The sequence below is a fragment of the Budorcas taxicolor genome, chromosome 3 (assembly GCF_023091745.1).
Source record: "Budorcas taxicolor isolate Tak-1 chromosome 3, Takin1.1, whole genome shotgun sequence".
In the NCBI taxonomy this organism is placed as follows: Eukaryota; Metazoa; Chordata; class Mammalia; order Artiodactyla; family Bovidae; genus Budorcas; species Budorcas taxicolor.
In genome coordinates this window covers 21,508,215-21,536,157 of record NC_068912.1, presented here as the reverse complement: position 1 = coordinate 21,536,157, position 27,943 = coordinate 21,508,215, and the positions used below count along the sequence as shown (strand labels likewise).

Below are 27,943 nucleotides of genomic sequence, written 5' to 3'. Positions count from 1 at the left end.
GTCCTGATGGTTACCATTTGTCTAGTGAGTGGCTGCCGACAGGCATTTAAGATCCTTGAGAGTATAAAACGAAGGGCACTAGAGAGGTGAGTGCGATGACTAGGAAGGGAACAATGGCCAAGGACTGAAACAGTCCTCGGAGCAGAGATTCCCAGGAGCCCAGAAGAAACCGGCCAAACAAGTCGAGGGAGGAGGAGTCGCTTATCTGATACAATTTGTATCGGGTCTTTATCCTGCCCATCTTGAGTAACAAAGTAGGCGTTCCACCCTTTACAGCACAGGAGGCTCCTTGCTGGGCTTCCCTCTGTCACAGCAGCACAGAAGGAGAAACCACCGCCTTCAGTTTCCTGCTGCTCAGACCAGGCATGAGAACGTTGAGTGAGTACTCTGTGGGGATACAATTGTGCAAGTTTCCAGCCGAAGTAAAAAAGGGGTAGCCGTCAGGAGTGATGGATGAGAGTGCCGTGACTCGGATTCGAACCGAGGTTGCTGCGGCCACAACGCAGAGTACTAACCACTATACGATCACGGCGCGCCACAGCTCCTGCCGCCGTCGCAGCCCTTGCTCTTACAAGGCGGACGTAATTTCCTTCCAGTCACTGCGCTGTTGCTGGACGACAACAGGTATTCATAGACTTTCATCTCCGCTCTGTTATCCAGTCCCTTCCTCTCAATTTCGATACATGGTGACTAAATCAAATCAGAAACCAAATCTTGCCTCCCCAAATCAGGCACGTGCCTCTGCACAGACCTCCTGGGAAGTCTGTTTATGCCGGTCCCCACCTCGCCGGCTGCTTTCCCGGCTCGTCGCGTTTGTCCCTTCGGTCCGACCCCCCGCACCCCCTGGTTCCGGCTCCCGCGCCACCGACCGCGGACCAGCGGAGGGAGGGCAGAGCCAGCGAAGCAATCGGAGAGCCGTCACAGGGCCCACCGGGGGTTCAGCTTCCCTCGGGCCGCCCTCGGCTCAGGCCCGGGGCGTCTCGGGGGCGTTGCATCTGCGGCGGGTGTGGAGCCAGGCGCGGCGGGGACGAACCGCTGCCCTTCTGGCTTCGGAATCGCCCGACTCCCGGCTTCCCCACGAGAACCAGCGCGCTGCGTCGTAGTCAGCTCTCCGGCTGTCCGAGGGTCTGAGCCGGTGTCGTTGTCCATGGAAAGGCGTGCGGCTCCGCCTGCCGTGGAAGGGCTAAGTTTCTTCTCTACGTCGTTGAGAGCAGTATGACACCCGTTAGTCTCTGTGGCGCAATCGGTTAGCGCGTTCGGCTGTTAACCGAAAGGTTGGTGGTTCGAGCCCACCCAGGGACGCCTTCTGCTTACTCCTTTCCAAAACGTGAAAGCTTTTTCGTTCTTTCTTTCCTGCCCATCCTCTACTGTAAAGGCGGGAAAAGGCTCCTTCACTCCTACCCTCTTGGCTCCTGTTTCCTGTCCACCTCACAGGGACATAAGGCGGGATCAGAAGGCCATCACCGAGCTAGATAGAAGAGCTCACCGGGAAAATAGGTCCCCTGGAAATTCCTGAGATGTCATCGTCACTTTCTGAATTGCTTTTAACGAGGGAGTTACTACTTTTTTTTTTTTTTTGCACGTACTGTTAATACTATTTTTTTTTTTAACACTTTCCATATGCTTTCATGGTTACAAATAATGCGTAGTCATCCTTGTACATACATCGTTGGCCCCTTGTACAAGGTCTTCTATAGCGACAAGTCCTGGAAGAGCAATTGCTCTATCACATGGTGTTTACAATGCATAGTGTGATCAATGCAAATAAATAGAGGTAAACAATAGAATGGGAAAGACTAGACATCTCTTCAAGAAAATTAGAGATACCAAGGGAACACTTCACGCAAAGATGGGCACAATAAAGGAGAGAAATGGTATGGACCTAACAGAACCAGAAGATATTAAGAAAAGGTGGCAAGAATACACAGAAGAACTGTACAAAAAGATCTTCATGACCCAGATAACCACAATGGTGTGATCACTCACCTAGAGCCAGATATCTTGGAATGCGAAGTCAAGTGGACCTTAGGAAGCATCGCTATGAACAAAGCTAGCAGTGATGGAATTCCAGTTGAGCTATTTCAAATCCTAGAAGATGATGCTGTGAAAGTGCTGCACTCAATATGCCAGCAAATTTGGAAAACTCAGCAGTGGCCACAGGACCGGAAAAGCTCTGTTTTCATTCCAATCCCAAAGAAAGGCAATGCCAAAGAATGTTCAAACTACCACACAATTGCACTCATCTCCCATGCTAGCAAAGTAATGCTCAAAATTCTCCAAGCCAAGCTTCAACAGTACGTGAACTGTGAACTCCCAGATGTGCAAGCTGGATTTAGAAAAGGCAGAGGAACCAGAGATCAAATTGGCAACATCCGTCGGATCATCGAAAAAGCAAGAAGGTTCCAGAAAAGCACCTACTTCTGCTTTATTGACTATGCCAAAACCTTTGAACGTGTGGACCACAACAAACTGGAAAATTCTTCAAGAGATGGGAATACCAGACCACCTGACCTGCCTCCTGAGAAATCTGTATGCAGGTCAAGAAGCAACAGTTAGAATGGGACGTGGAGCGAGGGACTGGTTCCAAACTGCAAAAGCAGTATGTCAAGGTTGCATATTGTCACCCAGGTTATTTAACTTATATGCAGAGTACATCATGTGAAATGCTGGGCTGAATGAAGCACAAGCTGGAATCAAGATTACTGGGAGAAATATCAATAACCTCAGCTTTGCAGATGACACCACCCTTATGCCAGAAAGCAAAGAAGGACTAAAGAATCTCTTGATGAAAGTGAAAGAAGAGAGTGAAACTGTTGGCTTAAACCTCAACATTCAGAAAACTAAGATCATGGCATCTGGTCCCATCAATTCATGGCAGATAGATAGGGAAACAATAAGAAACTTTACTTTGGGGGGGCTCCAAAATCACTGCAGACGGCGACTGCAGCCATGAAATTAAAAGTCGCTTGCTCCTTGGAAGGAAAGCTATGACCAACCTAGACAGTACATTAAAAAACAGAGACATTATTTTGCCAACAAAGGTCCATCTAGTCAAAGCTTTGGTTTTTCCAGTAGTCATGTATGGATGTGAGAGTTGGACTATAAAGAAAGCTGAACGCCGAAGAACTGATGCTTTTGAACTGTGGTGTTGGAGAAGACTCTTTGAGAGTCTCTTGGACTGCAAGGAGATCCAACCAATCAATCCTAAAGGACATCAGTCCTGAATATTCATTGGAAGGACTGATGCTGAAAGTGAAGCTCCAATACTTTGGCCACCTGATGGGAAGAACTGACTCATTTGAAAAGACCCTGATGCTGAGAAAGATTGAAGGGGGGAGGAGAAGGGGATGATGGAGGATGAGATGGTTGGATGGCATCACCAACTCGATGGACATGAGTTTGAGTAAGCTCCAGGAGCTGGCGATGGACAGCGAAGCCTGTTGTGCTGCAGTCCATGCGGTCGCAAAGAGTCGGACTGAAGCAACTGAACTGAGCGACTGAACTGAACTGACGGTGTTTACATGGCTCATATACAATCCCATTTCTACTCCTTGGTTGGCTTATTAGCTATCTACAATTTCTTTTCTTATTTAAGTGACTGCTTGAAGCTTTACAGCAGACATCTGGAACTTACCACAATCTGCCTTCAAGTTCACATCTTCAGATTTCTTTGCTGTGGGCCCTTCTGCTATTGTCGTCATGCATTTTACTTGCATATGTCATAAACCCCACAATCCCTCATGATTACTTTAGAAAAATTAGCCCCAGTTTCTAAAGAGACTGAAATAATAAGAAAGAGCTTATGTATTTTCCCACATAGATACCTTTTCTGTTGTCCTTGGTGCCTTTGTGTATATCCAGATTTCCATCTGAGGTCAGTGGACTCCTTCAACATTTCTTATAATGTGTGTCTGTTGGTGATGAATTCTTTTAGCATTTGTAGGTTGGTCTGTAGATGTCATTTTTCACTTTCATTTCTGAAAGACATTTCTTGGGGAGGAGGCATGAACTCCAGGTTGACTGCTGCCCTCCAGTCCTTTAAAGATGTTGCTCCACTGTCTTCTCACTGCTTCCGACGAGAAATCTAACATAATCTTTATTTTCATTTTCTGTTTGTACTGTGTCTTTTCCTGCTGACTTCTTTGGAAATGTGTTTCTTCTTCAATGGAGTTGAGCAGTTTAATCCTGATGTGGCTCCCTGTGGTTTGTTTAATGTTTCTTGTGCTCATAATGTTCATTTGGCTCTTTGGAAATTTTTCTGTCAAACTTTCTCAAAAAATCATTTCTTCCCTTCTGGTCTTTTCAGAAACTCCAAATTACTCATATATTGGACCTTTTAAACATACCCTATCCCTCAGAGATGCTATGTTCATTAAAAAGCGTTTTGTTGTGCATGGTTTCATTTGGATATGGTCACTTCTTCATGGCTTTGTGTTCCCTAATCTTCCCCCACCCCCACCGCATGCCCCAGCAACGTCTAATCTGCTATCAATTGCATCTGGTGAAGTATATACTACTAGATGTTATCATTTCTATGTCTAAAGCTTGCTTCTGGCCATTTGTATATGTTCTACATTTCTACTTAACTCTTGGGTCATATGCAACACCGTCCTGATACCTATCTTTCTGCTAATTATAACATCATGTCAGTTGTGGTTCAGTTTCAATGGATTGATCAGTCTCCTGCTTAACACATCACATTTTCCTGCCTCTTTGCATCCCTGGCATTCTTCGACAGACATTGTCAAAGTTTCTCTTCTTAGATAGTAGCTATTTTGGCATTCCTATAAGTCATCTTGAGTTTTGTTCTGGGGTACAATTAAGTGACTTGTAAACAGATCGCTTTGGATCTTGCTTTTATCATTTTTTAGGTAGGTTATTCTCAGGGTGATTATTCCCACTACTGAAATGAGAGTTTGTTGAATGTTCTTCCCAATGGCCTATGAATTATGAGTAGTGCAGTCTGGCTGTGGGGGGAGTACCATTGCCTGTCTTTTGTGAGCACTAGGCATTGTACCGTGATCTTTTAAAAGGTTTCTTTCCCTGGCCTCAGGCAGCTTCTTCACAAACATTCTCTGACCTCTATTCTAATGAGTATTTGCTGCTGCTGTCACTTTCATGCATTGGAGAAGGAAACTGCAACCCACTCCAGTGTTCCTGCCAGGAGAATCCCAGGGATGGGGGAGCCTGGTAGGCTGCCGTCTATGGGGTCGCACAGAGTCGGACACGACTGAAGCGACTTACCAGCAGTCCATAACCCTGGATCTTTGATCCACTTATCACTGAATTTTTGTTCTATGAACTCTAGCTTCCTTGTTGTCCAGCTAGCACTTGGATTCACCTCCACCATCCAAGGATTTGGCCTTAGATTCCCCGCTCCTGGTATGCAGCCTGGACACTCTCTGAAAGCAGTAAGCTGGGTCAGTGGCAGGGCTCATCTTGTTTTTCACGTCTCATGGGTTGCTGTCCTTTGCTGTCTGGTTTACAGTGTCTGGAAAACTGGTTATTTCATGTTTTCTATCTTTTTCATCTTGAGGGTGGTTTTTGGGGTGTGGGTGAGATTTCAGGGAAGATGGTGACTCTGATATCACTCCATTTTTGCCAGAAGCTAAAGATACTCTGTGTTCCTATGTTCAATATTCAATTCAATAAGAGGTGTATCAATCTGTATTCCAATGTATTTTACTAATTAAATGAAAGAGCCTTTCCTTCATACTCTTGCCATCTCCATCTGATATGCTATCAAGTGGAGAGAGTCCCACGTGGTTCACGTAAGCCAGAGGCACTGTAGAAGGACAATGCAGACGTTGCCCAGAGGTACCATATTTTGCATAGGTTTAACACCTAAACTATTGAGATGTTTAGAACGTCTTCCAAAAGTTATAATTATTTTTGGTGGTGACTGATTTAATCAGGCCCAGAGAAGACCGGCTAGAATGACTCCAGACTTCTTCCTGGTCCCAGACATTTATTCCTCTTCCCTTATCTTTCTGAATTGTGTTTTTGCTTTCACTGGATGAATGCAATCTGATGACTGGTCTCCTTGCTATGCTGCCAGGTTGCATTTATGTGACCCTAACTGTCTCTGTAGGATTCTTCAACAATGTTGGGCTATTTCTGCAAATATTCTCTCATTTCAGACAAGCTGTTGGATCACAGGATCTTGCAGTTGATAATGCATAAGATTATGCAGACATGGGTCCTTAGGGTTTTTGCCTTCCCTTCTCATGGTTCTGTTGAATTTCATAAGCAAAAACAAGCTCTTCAGCTTTTCCATACCAGATCTGGAAGAACATTCTCTCTCTCCCTCTCTTTGTGTGCCCGTGTCTGTTTGTTTCTCTCTGTCTCTCACTCTCTAGGCTGCCCACAGTCTTACCCAATGTCTTCTGCTGTTCAGCCTTCCAGGACCTTACATTGAAGGCCTTCAACACCAAGCCTTTAGTTAGGTGCCTATGAGGTCCTGTTCCAGGTCCTGTTCAGTCACTTCCTGTTCCAGGAGAGAGGTTTGTCATGCAAATGTATGCTCCTCAGTTTTTGTCTTGTCACAACCAAGATTTGAAGTGACGGACATTAAAGACCCCTCGGTGTGTCACAGCTCTCGGGTCTTGGATAGACTGTGTTATAGCTCTCAGGTCTCGAATGGACCGTGTTATAGCTCTTAGATAAATCAGTGTTACAGCTCTATTTTATTTAGAAGATAGCAGGAAAATCCATCTTCGAGGCATGAGAGCACGTCGATCCAAAGACACGAAGAGAAGAGTACTCCAGTGCACGCGTGGCGAGAGAGCCCTTTGGCTCCTCTTTTTATGTTTTTTTCTTCCCCGTAGGCCTGCCCTATGCAAGTTGGGCTTAGTCAGGAGTGCTGTTCTACCTGCAGTCCTCACTCCGGTCCTCGGACCTTCCTTTGACCTACCTCTGTTCTATTTTGTGGGGCTTTTCCCTTCATTGTCTTATAGCCACCACCATTTTGGACTCCTTTCCCCTAGTCTACCTCCCTCAAGAGATGGGAGACCCAATTCTTTGGGAATAGGGGTGTCGAGGTCTTTCTGGCTACTTCCTGCTGAACTGGGACAGCGAGGGGTATTGGGCCTCCCTCTCTTGCTAGTCTCAGGCCTCAGAGTCCTCATAGCGGTGTCCATCTAAGGGTGTGTGATATTTTCCATGGTCGGCTGTAGTTTTGTATCTTCGTTGAACTGGCACCGCATGTTGTAGCTTGTTGACCTGAGCAGAGACAAAACAGGTTAGACAATTGATAATGTATGGAACAATCATAAGCAGCATCAGTATGGTGTAACAAGGACTAGTAGGGGCATTCAGTTCAGTTCAGTTCAGTCTCTCAGTCATGTCTGACTCTTTGCGACCCAATGAATCACAGCACACCAGGCCTCCCTGTCCATCACCAACTCCCAGAGTTTATTCAAACTCATGTCCATCGAGTCAGTGATGCCATCCAACCATCTCATCCTCTGTTGTCCCCTTCTCCTCCTGCCCCCAATCCCTCCCAGCATCAGGGTCTTTTCCAATGAGTCAGCTCTTCACATGAGGTGGCCAAAGTATTGGAGTTTCAGCTTCTACATCAGTCCTTCCAATGAACACCCAGGACTGATCTCCCTTAGGATGGACTGGTTGAATCTCCTTGCAGTCCAAGGGACTCTCAAGAGTCTTTTCCAACACCACAGTTCAAAAGCATCAATTCTTCAACACTCAGCTTTCTTCACAGTCCAACTCTCACGTCCATACATGATCACTGGAAAAACCATAGCCTTGACTAGATGGACCTTTGTTGGCAAAGTAATATCTCTGCCTTTGAATATGCTATCTAGGTTGGTCATAACTTTTCTTCCAAGGAATAAGAGTATTTTAATTTCATGGCTGCAATCACCATGAACAGTGCAGTGATTTTGGAGCCCAGAAAAATAAAGTCTGACACTGTTTCTACCGTTCCCCCCTCTATTTCCCATGAAGTGATGGGACCAGATGCCATGATCTTCGTTTTCTGAATGTTGAGTTTTAAGTAAACTTTTTCACTCTCCACTTTCACTTTCATCAAGAGGCTTTTTAGTTCCTCTTCACTTTCTGCCCTAAGGGTAGTGTCTTCTGCATATCCGAGGTTATTGATATTTCTCCTGGCAATCTTGATTCCAGCTGGTAGGGGCATTAGCCAATTCTAAATTCCCATTGCCAGAATGGCTCAAATCCCTTCTTGTTTAGGGATCAGAAGATCTATCTCCTGTCTGTTTTGGAGTAGAATCTCTGCCAAGCTGTGTTGGCTCTTTAGAGCTATCCTGAGAAATCTTATCCCCAGAAACCAGATTTTGGGGGTGCTCATTAGAATGGCACTCATTGGTAGTCCTGAATAGGTATCTGAGATCTCCCAGGGGCTCCCAGGTGTATTGAATGTCTTCTGTTTTCTTCCACAGCTTGACTCGTGAGTAGTGAATCCAGGAGTCATGTCCTGGTACCTTGACTGCTGTGGGGGTAGAGAGTATTACAGGGTAGGGGCCCTTCCATGTGGGCTGGAGTTGAGCCTTTGGGGACCCATCTTTCCAGACTTTAATTAGGACTTGAGTCCCTGGAGCATATAGTGGTGACTCCTTAGAATCTTTTGGGTCCTGGTTCATACCCCACAAGCGTATATCCTGTTGGAATTGCCCAATGGCCATGGTATAAGACTGGAGGGTCTGAACCTCTGGATCTAGGAAGAGGTCATTTACATAAACAAAAGTCTTCCATATAGCATCTCATAAGGACTAAGACCAAGCTGTTCCTTAGGGGTGATTCAGGTGCAGAGGAGGGCTATTGGTAAAGCCTCCTTCCCTCCCAGGGAGGTCTCCTGGGTTATCTTTTTTATCGCTGATTTTAAGAATTGGTTGGCTCTTTCTACTTTTCCTGAAGATTGAGGCCTCCAGGCACAACGGAGATAATAAGTAATGCCCAATGCTTTAGAGACCTCTTGGGTGACCTTAGAAGTAAATGATGTCCCATTGTCACTTTGTAATGACCTGGGCAGACCAAATCTTGGAATGATTTTGGAGCAGTTTCTTTATCACCTCCTCAGCCTTTTCAGTCTGGGTGGGAAAGCCTTCAATCCATCCTGTGAATGTATCTAATATGTATTTATTCCCTTGAGAAACTGGCATCTGGGTGAAGTCCATCTGCCAGTCCTCCCCTGGGTAGGTCCCACGTCGTTGGATGGGCTGGGCCAGCTGGGGTCTTTGAGCTCTTTGGGGGTTGTTTATTTGGCAAGTGGGACAAGAGGAGACCACTTGCCTTATAGTTGTTTGGAAGTTTGTTCCTCTGAAGGATCTTTCTAGTAATCTTTGGAGGGCCTTTTCCCCAAATGAGTGGTGGCATGTAAGGAGTTAACCAACTTCCATTGAAGGTTCCCAGGCAGAAAAAGGAGTCCCTCCTTTTGGAACCACCCCATATGATCTTCTTGAAAGCCCACACTCTTAGCTTTAGGAGTCTCACCTTCAGTATATGAAGGAGTTTCTGGCAAACTAATCTGTGGAACTAGGGTGGCAACCCCTATTAGGTCATGGTTCTGTAATGCTTCTCTCTTAGCTGCCTGATTGGCTGCCTGGTGCCACTTCTGTGTTCCCTTTTTGGTGTCCTTTACAGTGGGAGACTGAAACCTCAGTGGCCAGAGGGACTGCCTCGAAGAGTCTAAGAATCTGATCACCATATTTGATTGGGGACCCTCGGGTGGTCAGATGGCCCCTTTCTTTCCAAATAGCTGTATGTGCATGTAGCACCAGAAAGGCATACTTGGAGTCAGTGTAAATGGCTATTTTTTTCCTTTTCCCAGCTCTAAAGCTTGAGTCAGGGCTGTGAGCTCAGCTAATTGGGCTGAAGTGCCTGGTGGCAGAGGCTTAGCCTCTATGGTCTCAAAATTGGAGACTACTGCATACCCAGCTCTTCTTTTTTCCATCCAAGACAAAGCTGCTTCCATCAGTGTACCAGATTTCCTAAGGATTGGTCAGAGGATCTTCTGACAATCCCTCTCGGGGTTTTGTCCAATGGTCCAAGGTTTCTAGACAAGAGTGAAAGGGGAGAGAGCCCTCGGGGGTAGGCAGGAGGGTGGCTGGGTTAAGAACCTCACAAGGGGATATAGTGAGGCCTGGATTTTCCGTCAGCATTACTTGATATCTGAGGATTCTTTGATCAGACATCCATAAATGGCCTCTCCCATTTCGGAGTTGTTTTACTTGGTGGCTGGTAAAAATAGTTTGCCCCCAAAGAAGAGTTTTAAAGCATCTTCTATCATGATTGCAATAGCTGCAAGATTTCGAAGGCAGGCAGGCCAGCCGTGGGTGGTTGGATCGACCCTCTTGGGTAAGTAAGCTATAGGCTGGGACTCAGGTCCCAACCTTTGAGTTAACATTCCCAAGGCTATTCCCTCTCTTTCATGGACATAAAGTTGGAATGCTTTTTCTGGGTCTGGCAACCTCAAGGCAGGTGCCTGAGTTAAGGCCTGTTTTAGTGTAGCCTCCACCTTCTTTTGAGGAGTTCCCCACATCAGTGGGATTGAATCATTTCGTCCCTTTAAGCTTTCATATAAGGGCTGGGCAATTAGACCATAGTTGGGTATCCAGATTCTACAATATCCAGTTAGCCCCAGGAAAGCTTGCAATTTTCAAGTCGTGGGGAGGGCAACTGGAGGATTCCTTGTATCCGATGAGAGGACAGCCTCCTGGACCCATGTGTAATCTGAACTCCCAGGTAAGTGACCTTTGTCTTGACCATCTGTGCCTTAGCATGGGAGACTTTATATCCCCTTTCTGCCAAAAAGTTTAGAACCTGAATTGCATGTTGTTGGGCACTTTTCTCATCTGGAGAGCGGATTAGTAGGTCATCTACATATTGTAATATTTTCCCATTAGGTCCCAGGTTCAGGTCTAGGAGATCCCGGCTAAAGGCCTGTCCAAACAGGTGGGGGCTATTTCTGAACCCGAGGTAATACTGTCCAAGTCATCTGTTGGCGTTTTTCTCCTGGGGCCTCCCACTCAAAGGCAAAAAGATATTGGGATTCTTAACCAGTTGGTATGCAAAAAAATGCATCTTTGAGATCCAAGACTGTAAACCACTTGGCACTGGGTGGGATTTCTCCCAAGATTACATAGGGATTAGGTACTGTGGGATGGAGGGGGACTACGGCTTCATTTATGATCCGGAGATCTTGAACCATTCGCCAGGTTCTGTCTTTTTTCTTTACTGAGAGGATTGGGGTGTTACATGGCGAACTGGTGGGGGCACGACCCCTGGAGTTCCTCTCGACTTTCCTGTTGAGAGCGCCTCCTCCTTGCCCACAAGCAAGGAATTTATTTATTAAAGGCTGTAATTCCTCCTGAGCTTCTCTTTTGAGAGGATATTGTTTTCGGTTAAGAAGCCGAGTGGGATCTCGGAGGACAATGATGACCAGTTCAGGTTGGTGGGCTCGTCCAGGAATCCCCCGGTCCCATGCCTGGGGGTTAATTTAGTCCTCCCATAGTTTTTTGTCTCTCTCTCTTGGAGAAGGTGTAATGGGTTCTTCAGTAGTAACCAGGAGTTGCAGGGCTCTAGTGGCTGAAATGCTTCCCATCACAATGGTGGTCCCCAGTTTAGTGAGTATGTCTCTTCCCATTAAGGGAGTAGGACACTCAGGGACCACCAGAAACTGGTGGGGAAATATTTGTCCATCCCAGCAACAAAGAAGTGCTTGGGTAAATCTTTTAGTAGTTGTTCTTCCTGTAGCAACCCAAATAGTACAGGTTTGGGAGGAGAAGGGTCCGGAGTAGGAGATCAAGAAATTCTGTGTCAACCAAGAAATTCTCAGACCTACCTGCCACATCCAGTTGCACCCTTGGCTCCAGCCCCGTGATGGTTATCTGTGACAGGCGGGCTGGCTGGAGTGGGCCGCTTCAGTCCTCTTGAACCATTGTGACGGAAGGCTTGGCACTTGACCTTGAGGCTCTTGGGTCCCGAGGGCAGAGTGCTGCCCAATCTCCCAGTTGATGGCATTTGTGGCAAGCCGTTTTAGGAGACTTGTCACGGTTTAGACACTCTTTGGCCCAATGCCCCTCCTGTCTACAGATCAGGCATTTGCCTTGTGCCTTGTCCTTCAAGGAATCAGGGTGTGCCATAGGGCTTCTCTGGAGGGTGGCCAGCATATGGGCATGCCTTGTCTCTTTCCTTCTCTCCCTCTCTTGGGCCTTGGCCTCCTTTTCCTGTTCTATGTTATAAAAGGTATTGGTGGCTGTCTGGACCATCTCATCTAAAGAGGCAGTGGGGTCCTGCTGTTGTAGTTGTTGTAACTTAATTCTGATATCTGATGCACACTGGGACAGGAATTTGTCCTTTAAAATCACCTGTCCCTCATAAGAGTCTAAGTCCAGATTGGTAAACTTTTGGAGGGCCTCTTTTAGTCTTTCCAGAAAGGCAATGGGGTTCTCGTTGGGCTCCTGAGTTATTGCTGAGACTGGGCACAGTCCCACAAGTAATAGACTTCCTTCTGTTTCCATGGGTGGACTTCCTTAGGGGTGAGTCTTTCTGAAGCTTATTCTATCCAGTACTGTTGCAACCTGAGAGCCAGGCAACCCTGGGTCAGGGTGCAGATCCCCAGGCAGGCTGAGGCATGACAGCCTCCTAGAGATCAAATCCCTGGGCAGGTCAAGGTGTGACAACCTCCTGGGACCCCTGGGACTGGCGGATCCCTGAGCAGGTTGAGGCATGACAACCTTTCGAGGACCAGATCCCTAGGCAGGTCAAGGCGTGATGACCTCCTGGGACCCCCGGACTGGAGTTGGATGTCCCCAAGATCTCCAGTATGACCAGTGCTGGGTAGGATTAGGGGGTTGGACATTACACAGTATTTCCCTCCCAAGGCCAGCTATTTTCTGGTTGTCCCTCCAGAAAATTGTAGAGGCAAAACTGTGGGCCCAGATGGGGCTGAGGAAAGGAGCACGAAACAGGAGGGGAGGAGGCAGAGCACAACCTTTGAAAGAATGACATAGCACAAGGGCATAACATAAACCTTAATCCCCAATCTGTAAGCCAACAGACACATGCAGAGGTGGCAGGACAGCTCCAAGGCAAAAGATGGAGGAGGGGGTGGTTCCCCAATGGTTGAGATGATCCTCTCACTCATTAGCACATGAATTCACCCCGCTCGAAAAATCTAGCCAGGCCACATTCCTTGGCCTGTACCCTGCAGAGTGTGGCGCTTCTCTCTGAATCTTAACAAGTCCAACTCTTACTTATCGCTTTGTCTCTCACTGAATTTTTGCAATGAGACATCAGAGCCTGAGCTTCATTAGGTCCTGAAGTTGGGCATTCTGGGTTTTGATTGGGCTCAAGTCCCGGGAGAGGGCTGAAGGACAGGAGGAAAAAGCAGTGGGAAAAATGTGCCAAGGAATCCCCTTTGCAGCCTGTCAGAAAATCCGCTAAATATCTGACCTGTGTTCACAGTTTTCATTGGCCTGATTCTTGGCACAGAGAAGAGTAAGGACAGAAGAACCCCCACCGGCTTGGGTAACAGCTACTGGGGCCCAGCAGAATTGTAAACAAACCCAGTGGCCCTGCTCCCACTGTGCCCATATCTTGAGGCATGAAAAAGGGGCAGCCCTGTGGGAGCACAATCAATCTCAACCACCTGCCAGAGCCTAATGGCAGGTTTCTCTCCTTGTGAGAGAAACAAGGAAAGGATAGCAAAGAATGGGAAAATGGATATGACTTCATTTCTATGGCAGGTAACCAAGAACTAGGATTTTTTTTTTAATCAAACACCTGAGAAACACAGCAGATCTCCAGTGACAGCTCCTTACTTCCTGGAGCAGATATACCATGTGTTCTACCTGCCTTCAAATGACATATTGGCTGTGTTCACCACATCCCCTACAGGTACTCACACCTCCTCTTAACCCGTGCAACTTTGACCACTCAGCAGTCTATAAAAATATGCCTCAGCATTATAGTAAGAGAGTGTTTGCTTTTCCTGTCTTAATTAGATATTCTCTGGGCAAAGATTATATGTTAATAACCTCAATTTAATATAAGTCAAAGAACTTAAAGAGAACAATAAGTCTTAGAATTGCAATTAAAACTGAATCATAATAGAGAAATGCATGTTAGAATCACATATTGAACATTAATGTGAAGTCACTCAGTCATGTCTGACTCTTTGCGAGTCCCCATGGACTGTAGCCTACTAGGCTCCTCTGTCCGTGGGATTTTCCAGGAAATAGTACTGGAGTGGATTGCCTTTTCCTTCTCCAAGGGATCTTCCCAACCCAGGGATCGAACCCAGGTCTCCCGCATCATAGACAGATGCTTTACCATCTGAGCCACCAGAGAAGTCCTCCTGCCCCCAATCCCTCCCAGCATCAGAGTCTTTTCCAATGAGTCAACTCTTCACATGAGGTGGCCAAAGTACTGGAGTTTCAACTTTAGCATCATTCTTTCCAAAGAAATCCCAGGGTTGATCTCCTTCAGAATGGACTGGTTGGATCTCCTTGCAGTCCAAGGGACTCTCAAGAGTCTTCTCCAACACCACAGTTCAAAAGCACCAATTCTTCGGCACTCAGCCTTCTTCACAGTCCAACTCTCACATCCATACATGACCACTGGAAAAACCATAGCCTTGACTAGACGGACCTTAGTCGGCAAAGTAATGTCTCTGCTTTAGAATATGCTATCTAGGTTGGTCATAACTTTTCTTCCAAGGAGTAAGCATCTTTTAATGTCATGGCTGCAATCACCATCTGCAGTGATTTTGGAGCCCCCAAAAATAAAGTCTGACACTGTTTCCACTGTTTCCCCATCTATTTCCCATGAAGTAATGGGACCGTGATCTTCATTTTCTGAATGTTGAGCTTTAAGCCAACTCTTTCACTCTCCTCTTTCACTTTCATCAAGAGGCTTTTTAGTTCCTGTTCACTTTCTGCCATAAGGCTGGTGTCATCTGCTTACCTGAGGTTACTGATATTTCTCCCAGCAATCGTGATTCCAGCTTGTGTTTCTTCCAGTCCAGCGTTTCTCATGATGTACTCTGCATATAAGTTAAATAAGCACGGTGACAATATACAGCCTTGATGCACTTCTTTTCCTATTTGGAACCAGTCTGTTGTTCTGAAAAGTTGTTGTTGAATTATGACGCCGGGATTCTTGGCCCCTGGAGGAGAAGAATTCAATCTGGGGCCAGAGACGAGGCTTGATCGCTCAGAGCTTTTGTGTAACAAAATTTTATTAAAGTATAAAGGAGATAGAGAAAGCTTCTGACATAGGGATCAGAAGGGGGCAGAAAGAGTACCCCCCTGCTAGTCTTTAGCTGGATGTTATATAGTCACCAGCAGTCTGTTAATGAAAGAAAGGAATGTCTCAAAACTTAGAATGGCACCAGGCCCCTCACCCATAAGATGTATTTTGGGATAACCTTGGCTCCAAATGGTTTATCTTGGGCCATAAAATGATTAACTTGAATCATGAAGAAGGGCAGAGCACCATACAAATAGTTTCATTTACATAGACTAGAGGAACAATATCGGAGTATAACATACTGGTTTATCAAGTAGGTTCTGAGCCCAAAAGGAACCGACTTGAAGACAGAGTTTGGGGTAAATGCATAGTATATTAGCATAGCTTATTGGGAAAAGTTTTCAATTAGCAATAATCGCGCCTCGGATAAACCTCATTGGCTACGATACTGCCACTGCGCAAAGCTTAGCATAGCTTAAGATAAACATTTCCATAAGAAAAAGGCATTGGTTAACTTCAGGTGAAACCAGGTGTCATTATGGCAACACAGAATTTTAAGAGAGAACTCCTTTTAAATTTGTATAGAGAAGGAAAAAATATCGCTAGTTTGTTTCCTCCTGCTGCTTAAGAGAGATAAAATGTCTGACACTTGCAGGCTATTTCCTCCGTTTGGAGACCCCTGGCCTTCCTGCCTGTTACCCTCTCAGTTCCATGTCCAGTTCTAACTGTTGCTTCCTGACCTGCATACAGATTTCTCAAGAAGCAGGTCAGGTGGTCTGGTATTCTGATCTCTCTCAGAATTTTCCACAGTTTATTGTGATCCACACAGTCAAAGGCTTTGGCATAGTCAATAAAGCAGAAATAGATGTTTTTCTGGAACTCTCTTGCTTTTTCAATGATCCAGCGGATGTTGGCAATTTGATCTCTTGTTCCTCTGCCTTTTCTAAAACCAGCTTGAACATCAGGAAGTTCACGGTTCACATATTGTTGAAGCCTGGCTTGGAGAATTTTGAGCATTACTTTACTAGCGTGTGAAATGAGTGCCATTGTGCGGTAGTTTGAGCATTCTTTGGCATTGCCTGGACCCCTAGACTTCTTATCAACCTGCCCAAGAAATGACTCTCACTGAGACTGAACTGAACTTAAAATTTGCTTACTGGATCAGTAAAATCAAAAGAGGAAATTTAGGCAGTTCAGTGCCATGACAATTTTGAAGAGAAAGTAAATCCAACATGTGTGCACACCAGAATACTGTGCTACCAATATTTTCCACATCATTAGAAAATCTGGAAGACAATATAAAGTAGTGTTTAGATAGAAGCTCTTAAACTGATGTCATGCATACAAGGAGTCATCTTTAGAAGTAAGACATAACACATTCTATTTTTTTTCAGTCCTAGAATATTGTGAGTGAATAATGAACCTGTTGTGTGAAAAATGATGCATAATCTCATGATGTTATCTTTCCCTGAATATTATTTACCCTATTGCCCCAGCAGGCAGCAGAAGACCCATCCCCTCAATTCAGTCTTTGACTGAGCTGATCTGCAACTTGCTTGCATTCAAGGGAAGTCTCAGTCCATAACTAGTTTGCTCACACTGCCATGCTATAGATGGCTAGGGTCCCTGAGACTTTGAGGGTTTTCCTGGGCCCTGACTCTGGGTGAATTCTGAACTTCAGTTTTTATCTCTTTAGTACCATGCTGCTGCTGAAAATTCCACTCTCTTTCAGCCACACTGTCCAACTTCATAACCTCTTACATGAACATGGCTTAATCTGTAGATGTCTTAAGGGGAAATACTTGGAAGCAAGCATCCAGTTCACTCATCACCGCACTCCAGGATCTTGGCTCCTCAAGTCTGAATACTTGGATAGTCCGTGGCTTTTTCTCTTTTTTTTCCCCCTCTCTCCTTCTCATCTCCCTTCTTTTCCTCCTGCTCATCTCATCTTCCTTCTTCTCCTCCTTCCCCATTCCTTCTTTCTCCCACCTCCTTCCCATCCTCCTCATTTGTTCTCTCCAGATTTGTTAGATTACTTAAACTGTTACTGTCTTCCCTGACCCTCAGCCGTTGCCCTCTCCCTAGCTTCTGGGTGGCTTGCGCTTTCTCGAGAACTGGCAAATGTCCTGAGAGGAAAAGGTAGAGAACCCGTTTCATTCCAATGAACCTCTCTCTCTCACTGGCGCTGACCCTGTGGGTCCTAGCTGCACTGTATTTCTTCAAAGACCTCAAACAGAATTTCTTTAAACCATAATTAATTTGGTTGCCTTCAAGGTGAAAGCTACTTTGCTACAAATACTCCATTATAACTGAAAGAGGAAATCATCTACAACTTTCAGATAAATCATATTTCCCTCCTTTGATTTCTTACAAACAAATAGACAAACCCATGGGTCATGGGTACATACTTGAACGTTTCTCAAAATGTGAGATCACTCTTGACTGTTACTAAAAGTTCTTTCTAGAAGCATGTGCAAAATACTGTCTATCATGAGCTAAATAATTATCATGCCTGTCCAAGGCCCAATAATATGGTGAAGCTGGATACAGTCTGCCACTGCAGCTAGATCATCAGCAAACCCAACCAGTTTCTGGATGGTGGTCACTAATATGGGAGAGAGGAGATCAGCGAAACCATTAAACACTCCTAATTCACTCTGAGGAATGTAGAAATCAGCAGTGGTACATACAGTTAGAAGTGGAAACAATACCAGCTTTCTCAGAGCTTTACTGTGTAGTTACTTATTAAGTCCACACTCTTCCCTTGTGGCTAAGAGGTTAAAGTGCCTGCCTCTAATGCAGGAGACCTGGGTTCGATTCCTGGGTCGGGAAGATCCCCTGGAGAATACCCACTCCAGTATTCTTGCCTGGAGAATCCCATGGACGGAGGAGCCTGGTGGGCTACACTCCATGTGGTCGCAAAGAGGCAGACATGACTGAGTGACTTAACTAACTAACAAACCTAAAAGATAATGTAAACTATTACCACTCCCTTGTTGCAGATGAGAATGCAGAGGCCCAGAAAGGCTGAGCTAATTTTAAGGTCAAATAGAGCTTCCCTGGTGGGTCAGAGGTTAAAGCATCTGCCTCCAATGCGAGAGACCTGGGTTCAATCCCTGGGTCGGGAAGGTTCCCTGGAGAAAGAAATGGTAACCCACTCCAGTATTCTTGCCTGGAGAATCCCATGGACAGAGGAGCCTGGCAGGCTACAGTCCACGGGCTCACAAAGAGTTGGACACGACTGAGAGACTTCACAAGCTAATTTTAAGGGTCCCGTCAATGCAGGAGATGAGATGTAAGAAACATGGGTTGGATTCCTGGGTCAGGAAGATCCCCTGGAGGAGGGCATGAAAACCCCACTCCAGTATTCTTGCCTGGAGAATTCCCATGGACAGAAGAGCCTGGTGGGCTACAGTCCATAGGGTCACAAAGAGTTGGACAGGCCTGAAGCAACTTAGCATGCACCTCAATGACGGTGAGAGCCAGCACTCAGACTGAGGCAGTTTGCCTCCAGAGCCCTTCCCCTTGGCCATCATGCTCAGTGGTCACTGAGAAGACTTCACAAAGATTTGCATTTCCTCCTTCATGTTCAACCTCAAGATTTCAAAGAGAAGAAGAATATTGAAAGGAAGACCTAGGAATACTCACAACCAATTACTGAAAAGAAGAAAAGGAAAGAACAAAACCATTTATCCTTCCCCAGAAACAGATTCCCTGACTCTGGAGATGATTCAATCATACCTCCCAACCAGAAGTGTTTATGGGCCTTGAATCTCCTGGTCTGAAACAAGGGCATTCCCAGAGGAGCTCATAGGAAAAAGAGGTAGCAGTGCCTTCTGTGTTCAAAGGGTGGAGGGGACAGCTAAGGATTCCTGCCTTTCTTGACTTCAGGGAGAGGGAGTGCTCTCGAAGGGAAAAGAAGTAGGAGGACATCCAACAAAAATCAGACAAAAGCCTGCTTTTTACAGTTCATTAATGAAGACATCACTTTAATATTTAGCCACATCCATGTATCTTTACCTGTCATTTCCCATACTTGGATTCACATTTTTCATTTAGAAATTTTGTTTTGAAAATTAATTATATCTCATTATCTCAACTGAAAGGAAGCCTGGCATACTGAAGTCCATGGGGGTCTCAAAGAGTCAGACATCACTGAGCGACTGAATAACCACAACCACAACTGAACTGCTACTATCAATTGCCACAAGCAGGATGTAATTATAAAATTAAATAAAAAGAAAGCAGCTGTTATTATGGTTAATAACGGAGTTAATAAGTGGAGCTCATGAGTTTGCACAAACATTCCCAGGGCATCCTCCTGGGCAAGGGTAGCCTTTAGAGGAACCTAGAGCAGCAGTGGGGCTGAAGTGATCACTGTGAGAAAACTTTGGTTGTGCCTGGTTTACCACTGCCCTGTAGTAGCCTCTAGAGCATGGAAGGCTCTTCATAGCAGCCAAGCAGCACGCTAAATTCCTCCTTGCAACCGAAGCTCAGGGATGGCACACAGATCAGTACAGACTCACCAACTACTGGTACTACGGATGAAGGAAATGGAATAAAATGTCAATAATGTTGAGTAAGAAGACAGAATTTAAAATCTTGGAATTAAAAATCTTACGTGTACTGATTCACTAGATGAATGGCCTAGATCTGCATTTTCTAATACAGTGGCTGCTAGACAGATGTGATAGTTGAATGAACGACTGTGGAGATGTTGCATAGTTGAATAGTTCTTTTATTACTTCATATTACATAATTAATTTATATTTAAATACCTATATATGGCTAGTGGCTACACTGTAGGACAGCACAGGGTGGAGAATAACCAGTGTGCCATAAAGCCATCTGCTGTATTTCCCCATAGCAATAAATGGGTTTTCATAAGATCTCACGTCTACTAACAATTTTCAATGCCTTTCTCCATCTGGTTAGATACAGCTGAATGTCAGTTCATCCCCAGCATCTCTAGGGGCAGCTCTGCAGCAGCCTTTGCTTCCTCATAGATCCCCACACCTTCACCAAGGGACCAAGAGCCTTACCTGTCTTGCTGTCTCACAGATGGGGTCTGAGATGCCTTAGTGGTAACAAGCCCTACCTCTGTGGTACTGCTTCCCTCCTTTCCTCCCACCTTTGATTAATGTTGCTGCAGCACTGTGTAGGCCCAGTGCTGTATACTGCAGGGGTTTCCTTGTTCTGGAAGGTACCTGGAAGAAGGGTAAGGCAGCCATGTCAGCAATAGCTGGACAGTGGTAGAACTTTTGTCCCATCCCCTGGACACTGCTTTCGATCCCCAAGAACTGGAATTTACTGAATTTTTCAAAGCTATTTCTTTATTACACAGACAAGCCTGCAAAATCAAAAAGACTGCAGAATCAGAGAAATAACTCCCTTAGAGGACAATACAAAAAATGTTTTACAGTAGGGCTTGAGTGGTCCTGGAAAGGTCATGACCTTCAATGGGAGCTAAACAGCCAAGCCCAGGGAAGCTCAGCACCCAAGGGGCTTCCACTCTGGAGGCCTTTACTCTGTCATTCGCCAAGTCCATCCTGAGAGCACAGAGCATCATGGAGCAAAGTAAAAGCACAACAGGCCTCCCAGATCTACCAGGAACAGAGGCTGAGACATGAGGAGCACATTGGAAAACCAAAGTGATTTAGACAGAGAGAAGTATGATGTACTTGTTACCCATACACTAACCAGAAACTGGCTTTATTTAAGGAGTAAGAGGTACTAGTGTTCCAACAATTCAAGGACTAAATTTTCCACGAAAGGAAAATTTCCACTCTAGAACAGATGTCAAAGATACCATGTAGTGTGTACAGACATTAATATAAAAATTATAATTTTATATTAGTAATAAAGAGATTTTGAATGAGTTATCTCACATATTTACTCAGAAAAATTAGTTATTAGAATGTTGTCATTAAGCAGAGCCAAAAAAAAAAAAAAAAGGATTTATGAAAAAGCCAGAAAAGAGAAAAGAAAGGAAAACACACACACACACACAAAATATTTGGAAATGGGGAGTTCTGGTTTTTCTTTTCTTTGAAATAGTTGAGCTGGAGGTCATCAAACAGCTAGTCTGGATGGGTTGATCTGGAGAAGCTGAATAGCTAATCCGGTAAATAGGTTTGGCAATATGTGGACACTCCATCAATTCTTTTTTAAAAAATATTTTATTTATTAAGTATTTATTTATTTGACTGAACTGGGTCTTAGTTGTGGCATGTGGGATCTAGTTCCCTGACCAGGAATCGAACCCCAGGTCCTCTGCATTGGGTGCTCAGAGTCTTGGCCACTGGACCACCAGGGAAGTCCCACTCCATCAATTCTTGAAAGTTTAATTGTGAAATGAATATGGCAGCTTTTCTAGGTGTAATAGCTGCCAGTATCCTCCCTTTGGCATCTCTGAGTTGTTCAGTTGCTCAGTTGTGTCTGACTCTGCAACCCCATGGATTGCAGCACACCAGTCTTCCCTGTCCTTCACCATCTCCGGGAACTTACTCAAACTCAGGTCCATTGATGCTATCCAACCATCTCATCCTCTGTCGTCCCCTTCTCCTCCTGCCTTCAATCTTTCCCAGCATCAGGACCTTTTCCAATGAGTCAGCTCTTTGCATCAGGTGGCCTAAGTACTGGAGCTTCAGCTTCAGCATCAGTCCTTTTGAACATTCAGGGTTGATTTCCTTTAACTGATTGACTGGTTTGATCTCCTTTCAGTCCAAGTTAGTTAAGCCTAATTGAACTACCTTCCACATCAGGATTTCTCAGTTTAACCCCTCCTTCCTTGGCTCGTAATTGTTCCTAAAAGAGCAGATTTGATCATGAACACTTTGCTTTCTCTTTGACACAGTATTAACAGTTGGACATCAACATAAGATAATGGTTGTTAGCAACATTTACATAAGTAATCAGATATCTGATAGTGAAGGAGAGCTGTAAATCTGACAGTAGCCAAAGTATCACAGTATTTTGAATTGACTTTGTCTCCTAGACTAGGCGAAAGCATAAGAATCTACATCACTCTGGCAATAGCCAAGTGGCTTTAAACTTTTTGAAACTGAGCTTTGTTTACGTTTTCTTGTGCTGTGCAAAATTTGTAAGTTTAATTGGGTCCCATTTGTTTATTTTTGTTTCCATTTCCAGTAGTCTATCCTGCTGCTGCTGCTGCTAAGTCGCTTCAGTCTTGTCCGACTCTGTGAGACCCCGTAGACAGCAGCCCACCAGGCTCTGCTGTCCCTGGGATTCTCCAGGCAAGAACACTGGAGTGGGTTGCCATTTCCTTCTCTAATGCCATTGCCTTCTCCGAGTACTCTATGAGACCAATCCAAAACGCTATTACTGAGATTTATGTCAAAGAGTGTTCTGCCTATGTTTTCCCCCAGGAGTTTTATAGTATCTAGCCTTACATTTAGGTCTTTAATCCATTTTGTGTCTTTTGTTTATGGTGTTAAGAGAAAGATCTAATTTTATTATTATTTTTTAGACTCCACTGGGTCTTTATTGCTAGGTGTGGGCTTTCTATAGTTGCAGCGAGCAGAGGCTGCTCTTAGTTGCACTGTGTGGGTCTCTCATTGCTATGGCTTTTCTTGTGGAAAACACGCTCTAGGTGTACAGGCATCAGTAGTTGCAGAATGCTGGCTTAGTTGCTCCATGACATGTGGGATCTTCCTGGACCAGGAATACTGTGTATCCTGCATTGGCAGGTGGATTCTTAACCACTGGACCATCTCTTAAGCGTTGGACCACCTGGGAAGTCCCTCTAATTTCATTCTTTTGCATATAGCTGGTCATTTTCCCAGCACCACTTACTGAAGAGACTGTCTTTTCTCCATCGTACATTCTTGCCTTCTTTGTCATGATGAATTGACTGTAGGTGTGTGGGTTTATTGCTGGGCTTTCTATTCTGTTCCATTGATCTCTAATCTGTTTTGTGCCAGTACTATATTGCTTTTGTTTTGTTTACTCTTTCTGTGAAATATGTTCTGAAGCCAAGGAAGCTGATTCCTCCAGCTGTGTTTGTCTTTGTCAAGATTGCTTTGGTTATTCTGGGTCTTTTGTGTTCCCATACAAATTAAAAACTTGTTTTTCTAGTTCTGTGGGAAATGCCATTGGTAATTTGATAGGAGTTGCATTGAATCTATACATTGCCCTGGGTCATACAGTGACACTGTAATGCAATATATCTTTCCATCTCTTTGTATCACCTTCAGTTTCTTTCATCAGTCAGTGTCTTACAGTTTTGGGAGTACAGGTCTTTTGCCTCCTAAGTTTCCAAAGTAAAACATAAACAAAACAAAAAGAATGAGAACCTACAGAATGGGAAAAAATATTTGCAAATGATACAACCAAGGGATTAATTTCTAAAATACATGAACAGCCCATAGAGCTCAATAAAAACAAAAACAAAAACAGACAACCCAATCAATAAATGGTCAGAAAATCTAAACAGACATTTCTGCAAATAAGAAACACAGATGGACAACAGGCACATGAAAAAATACTCAACATCACTAATTATTAGAGTAATGAAAATTAAAACTACAATGAGCTATTACCTCAGACTGGTCTGAATTGCCATCATAAAATATCTGCAAATAATAAATGTTGTTATCTCACCTTTTCATCTGGCCTTACATCATCTATACCCGCTACACTTGTTATGTCTCTGAAAGCCAAGAAGTTCATCCCTTGTGAAGACACTTAGCTTTCTTTCACCCCAGCACACAGATGGGACAATCTGATTTGCGTAACAGGACAAAAGAGAATGAATTCAATTCTACACCGCAGGCTGGAGCTAAAGACCCAAAGGTGAAGAAGGGTCACGTTCTGCAAACTGAGCTGATCAGGAGGAAAAGCAGCCGGTCCTCGAGCCATTTTCCAGGTGGAGCCTGGAGTAGGTCAGAGATCAGGGAGTAGATGGACAGCTCACCACCGACTGAGAGCCAAGTGGCCCCCTTTCACAATGAAACAGGCTCAGAAAGAGAGCCTCTCACCAAACCTGGATTCCAATTCTTCCTCCATGACCTATGACACCTGCCCGGTCCCTACCCTGGATGACGCCAACTTCCTCACGCTCAGACCAAGAGTAGTATCTGACGCAGGGCCTTCCTCAGACCCCACATCCAGTTAGGACTTTGTGTTTACTTCTCGGTCCGTGTGGACTTTGGCTGACACAGGCCCTCTTGTTCTAGACTCTGGATTTGTGTAAACGACTTTCCTGATAAGGGTGGGAAATCAGTGGAACGCTGGGCTCCCTCACCCTGAAGCTCAGATGAGGATGGTGGGGGCGTTGGGCGCCAGCTGGGGTCTGTGCTGGGCTGTGTCCCGCTTCTGGGCCCGGCCTCATGGGCAGGGGCAGGGCCTGGTCCCTCAGCCGCTCCTCTCGCCGATTTTGGAGCCCCGTGCCTTCCCTTGAGGCTGCAGGGAGCCGTGTGTCTGTGGTCCCTTGGGCACCCGCTGTCCCTCCACCCCTTCCGGGAAACAACCACCACCCCCTGGTCCAGTAGACATGGGCCGGCAGCGCCGGGATGCAACTGCGAAGACCGCAAATCCACTCCTCTGGCTGGATGTGGGAGGTGAAAACTAGGTCGTAGAGGGGAGGAAAGCAGGGGAAAGCTCATGAAATGTCCTGATCTAAAGCTGCTTTCAAGTCCGCCTCTTTGGGGACTCAGGCTCCAGCGCTGGTGAGGGTGCTGACGCACAGCTGCACCCTCAACTGCCCTTGGAGTCCATGAGGAACCAGGTGGAGCCCTGCGGTCTTGGGGCCGGTGCACACGTGGCCCGCGCCTTCCTCGGGTCGGAGCCCCTGAACCTCAGACCTGAAGGAAACGCAGTGACCGCCACACTAAGAAAAGAAAAGCCGCTGCAGGAGGAAACGCAAATGCATCCCCAACCTTGTTACCCTTTACTTCTAGAGGAAACCAGAGACAGACAGACACACAGACAGAATTGCGTTAAAGTCTTTCAGCAAGAAGAGACTCTGCCTGCTGTGAGCTGAAACCAAAAACCTCCCCAGACACCTGTTTTCTGGGAAAACCGCCTTTTCGTGCTCCATGACCTCTTGAACCAGATAATTTAAAAAGTCAAATAAAAGGCATTTTGGACATTATAAAAGGTAAAACAAAGCTGTCCTTTAAGAAGAATCTCAAGTACAATAAGGGAGGAATACACAACCATGAGGTCTGCGTGGACTGAGCCTGATCCCTCTGTGGCGTTATACCAGGCCTGGTTGGCAAGCGAATTTAATACAGGTCAGGAAGCGAAACTCAGCCAGCGTTGATGTTCAGTACTTTCTTTTCTTTACATTTGTGTCTATACATTCCAGTGCGATGAAACTCCTAGATCTAGAATTACTGTTTCAAAAGGAACACACATTTATAGAGTTGACAGGCCATGCCACATTGCCTCCCCAAACCAGAGGAGATACCCTATATGGGTTGTGATGAACAGCCTCCTGTTTTCCACACTGATAAAGGTACAGCCTATTAACCAGGTTAGATTTTAGCCCATCTGAGGTCAAGATTTATTATAAATCTGTAATTTTCTGACCAAGGGGGTTAAGAGCCTAACACATTTTATTTTATTTTTTTCATTGACTCTTTATTTATTTATTTTTCTGGACAGTGGGTTAGTCTTCCCGAGATTTTCATATTCTAGGTAATTTATTTTTTTCATTTTTTTATAATTACATTTTCTTTATTAGAGTTCTTCAAGTATGACACACCTGTTGGTATGCACTCCCTATTTTCCTGACAGCTTTGCATGTGTCCTAGCACTCTGTTCTTAAACGACGTATTTATTCATATGTTGTGATTTTCTGCCAGTTGTGTATTACATCTTTTTGGCACTTTTTGCCGTGCTGAAGTTTATTTAAATCTTTGTACGGTTGGCTTACTCTCTTCCAGGGGTCCATGTCCTACTCAGTAAAGCCTTCCTTCTCTCTGTGTTTGCCTCTAATATATTGTTTCATAATTTCAGCCACTAAATACAATTGACTCATTGTTCTTTGTAAGGTATGCTTTCTTTTTCATTTGTAGCATGGATAATCGATTGTTAAAACATCATTTCCACAATGATGAAAAACTAATCTTATTACATGTTGTTGTTTAGTTGCTAAGTGGTGTCTGACTCTTTGGGACCCCACGAACTGTAGCAACCAGGCTTCTCTGTCCATGGGATTCACCAGGCAAGAATACTGGAGTGGGTTGCCATTTCCTTCTCTGATGTTCAATATTTTTCAAACAGCCAGATGACCGGAGATGTCAGCCTTTGCTGCTCTTCCTGCTACATGTGAAAGTGTGAGGAAAGTTTTGGACTTCAACTAGATGACTAGAATAAGCCATAGCAGCAGGAACTTGAGAAACCCCTTTGCCTGGGACGACACCAGTGAAGCGATGCTGCAAAAGGAGCACGCAGGTCAGGTGCATCAGAATAGAGGGGAAGGCTCTTTGTTCCCAGGTAGGATTAAAGCATCGATCATTTCCAAGAGCCAAGCCCAGTGACCGCAGGAGCAGTGAAAAGGGCCACGGAGGTGCGGAGGTGCGGGTCTGAAGCTGGGTGGGACTTCGTCCACCCCACCCAAGCATCGGGTTGCCTGGGGCTCAGAGACGTCTAACTGCCCTGGCTCCTGCGGTTTCTGAGAAGTTGGAGAGTCAGCGTGGGTGACTGCTGCGCTCAGGCCCAAAGCTGTGTGTTCCTTGTGGGATCCTGAGGTCTAACTGCTGGGATGCTCACAGGGACCTCACTCTGGAGAAAGTGAGGAACCCTAAACCAGGGCCTTTCAGGAACCTCAGTCTCCTTACCTGAGGGATCCTCTGTGCTCAGAGAGCTCTCTTTCTTTCAAAATTTGAGGGCAAGTTATGTCCAAACATGTCTTTCTTGGATGTCACTAGATTTATTCAACCATATGGTTTCTGTAGTGTAGTGGTTATCACGTTTGCCTAACACGCAAAAGGTCCCTGGTTCGAAACCAGGCAGAAACATCTTCACTTTATCCCCAACTTTTTGATGTGCCTTTTAAACATAAAAAAGCCTGCAAGAATCATAGGAGGAGTTCTGTGACTTCCTGAAAACCTACTCAGCACTACAAACTAGGCCTTCTTTGTCTGAGTCACTGTGGACACCAGGCCCAAGGAGGGCACAGAACAAGACCAACTTCGGGTCACCTTTCAGTTCAGTTCAGTCACTCAGTTGTGTCCAACTTTTTGCGACCTCATGGACTGCAGCACAACAGGCTTCCCTGTTCATCACCAAGTCCCAGAGTTTACTCAAACTCATGTCCATCGAGTTGGTGATGTCATCCAACCATCTCATCCTCTGTCGTTCCCTTCTCCTCCTGCCTTCAGTCTTTCCCAGCATCAGGGTCTTTTCCAATTAGTCAGTTCTTCACATCAGGTGGCCAAAGTATTGAAGTTTCAGCTTCAGCATCAATTCTTTCAATGAATATTCAGGACTGATTTCCTTTAGGATGGACTGGTTACATCTCCTTGCAGTCCAAGGGACTCTCAAGAGTCTTCTCCAACACCACAGTTCAAAAGCATTAATTCTTCAGTGCTCAGCTTTCTTTACAGTTCACCTCTCACATCCATACATGACTACTGGAAAAACCATAGTTTTGACCAGACAGACCTTTGTTGACAAAGTGATATCTCTGCTTTTCAATATGCTGTCTAGGTTGCTCATAGCTTTTCTTCCAAGGAGCAAGTGT

At 45.2% G+C, this 27,943-nt stretch overlaps 4 non-coding genes across 4 annotated transcripts; 2 read left to right on the top strand and 2 right to left on the bottom strand.

The window, feature by feature from the left end:
• Positions 1-460: 460 nt before the first annotated feature.
• Positions 461-532, bottom strand: TRNAH-GUG (transfer RNA histidin (anticodon GUG)). The gene has a single exon. It is a non-coding gene; the product is annotated as a tRNA-His (tRNA).
• A 696-nt stretch (positions 533-1,228) lies between these two features.
• TRNAN-GUU (transfer RNA asparagine (anticodon GUU)) lies at positions 1,229-1,302 on the top strand. The gene has a single exon. It is a non-coding gene; the product is annotated as a tRNA-Asn (tRNA).
• Positions 1,303-15,556: 14,254 nt separating this feature from the next.
• Positions 15,557-15,697, bottom strand: LOC128045913 (U4 spliceosomal RNA). The gene has a single exon (XR_008199236.1). It is a non-coding gene; the product is annotated as a U4 spliceosomal RNA (small nuclear RNA).
• An 11,448-nt stretch (positions 15,698-27,145) lies between these two features.
• Positions 27,146-27,218, top strand: TRNAV-AAC (transfer RNA valine (anticodon AAC)). Its single transcript has one exon. It is a non-coding gene; the product is annotated as a tRNA-Val (tRNA).
• The last annotated feature ends 725 nt before the right edge of the window (positions 27,219-27,943 follow it).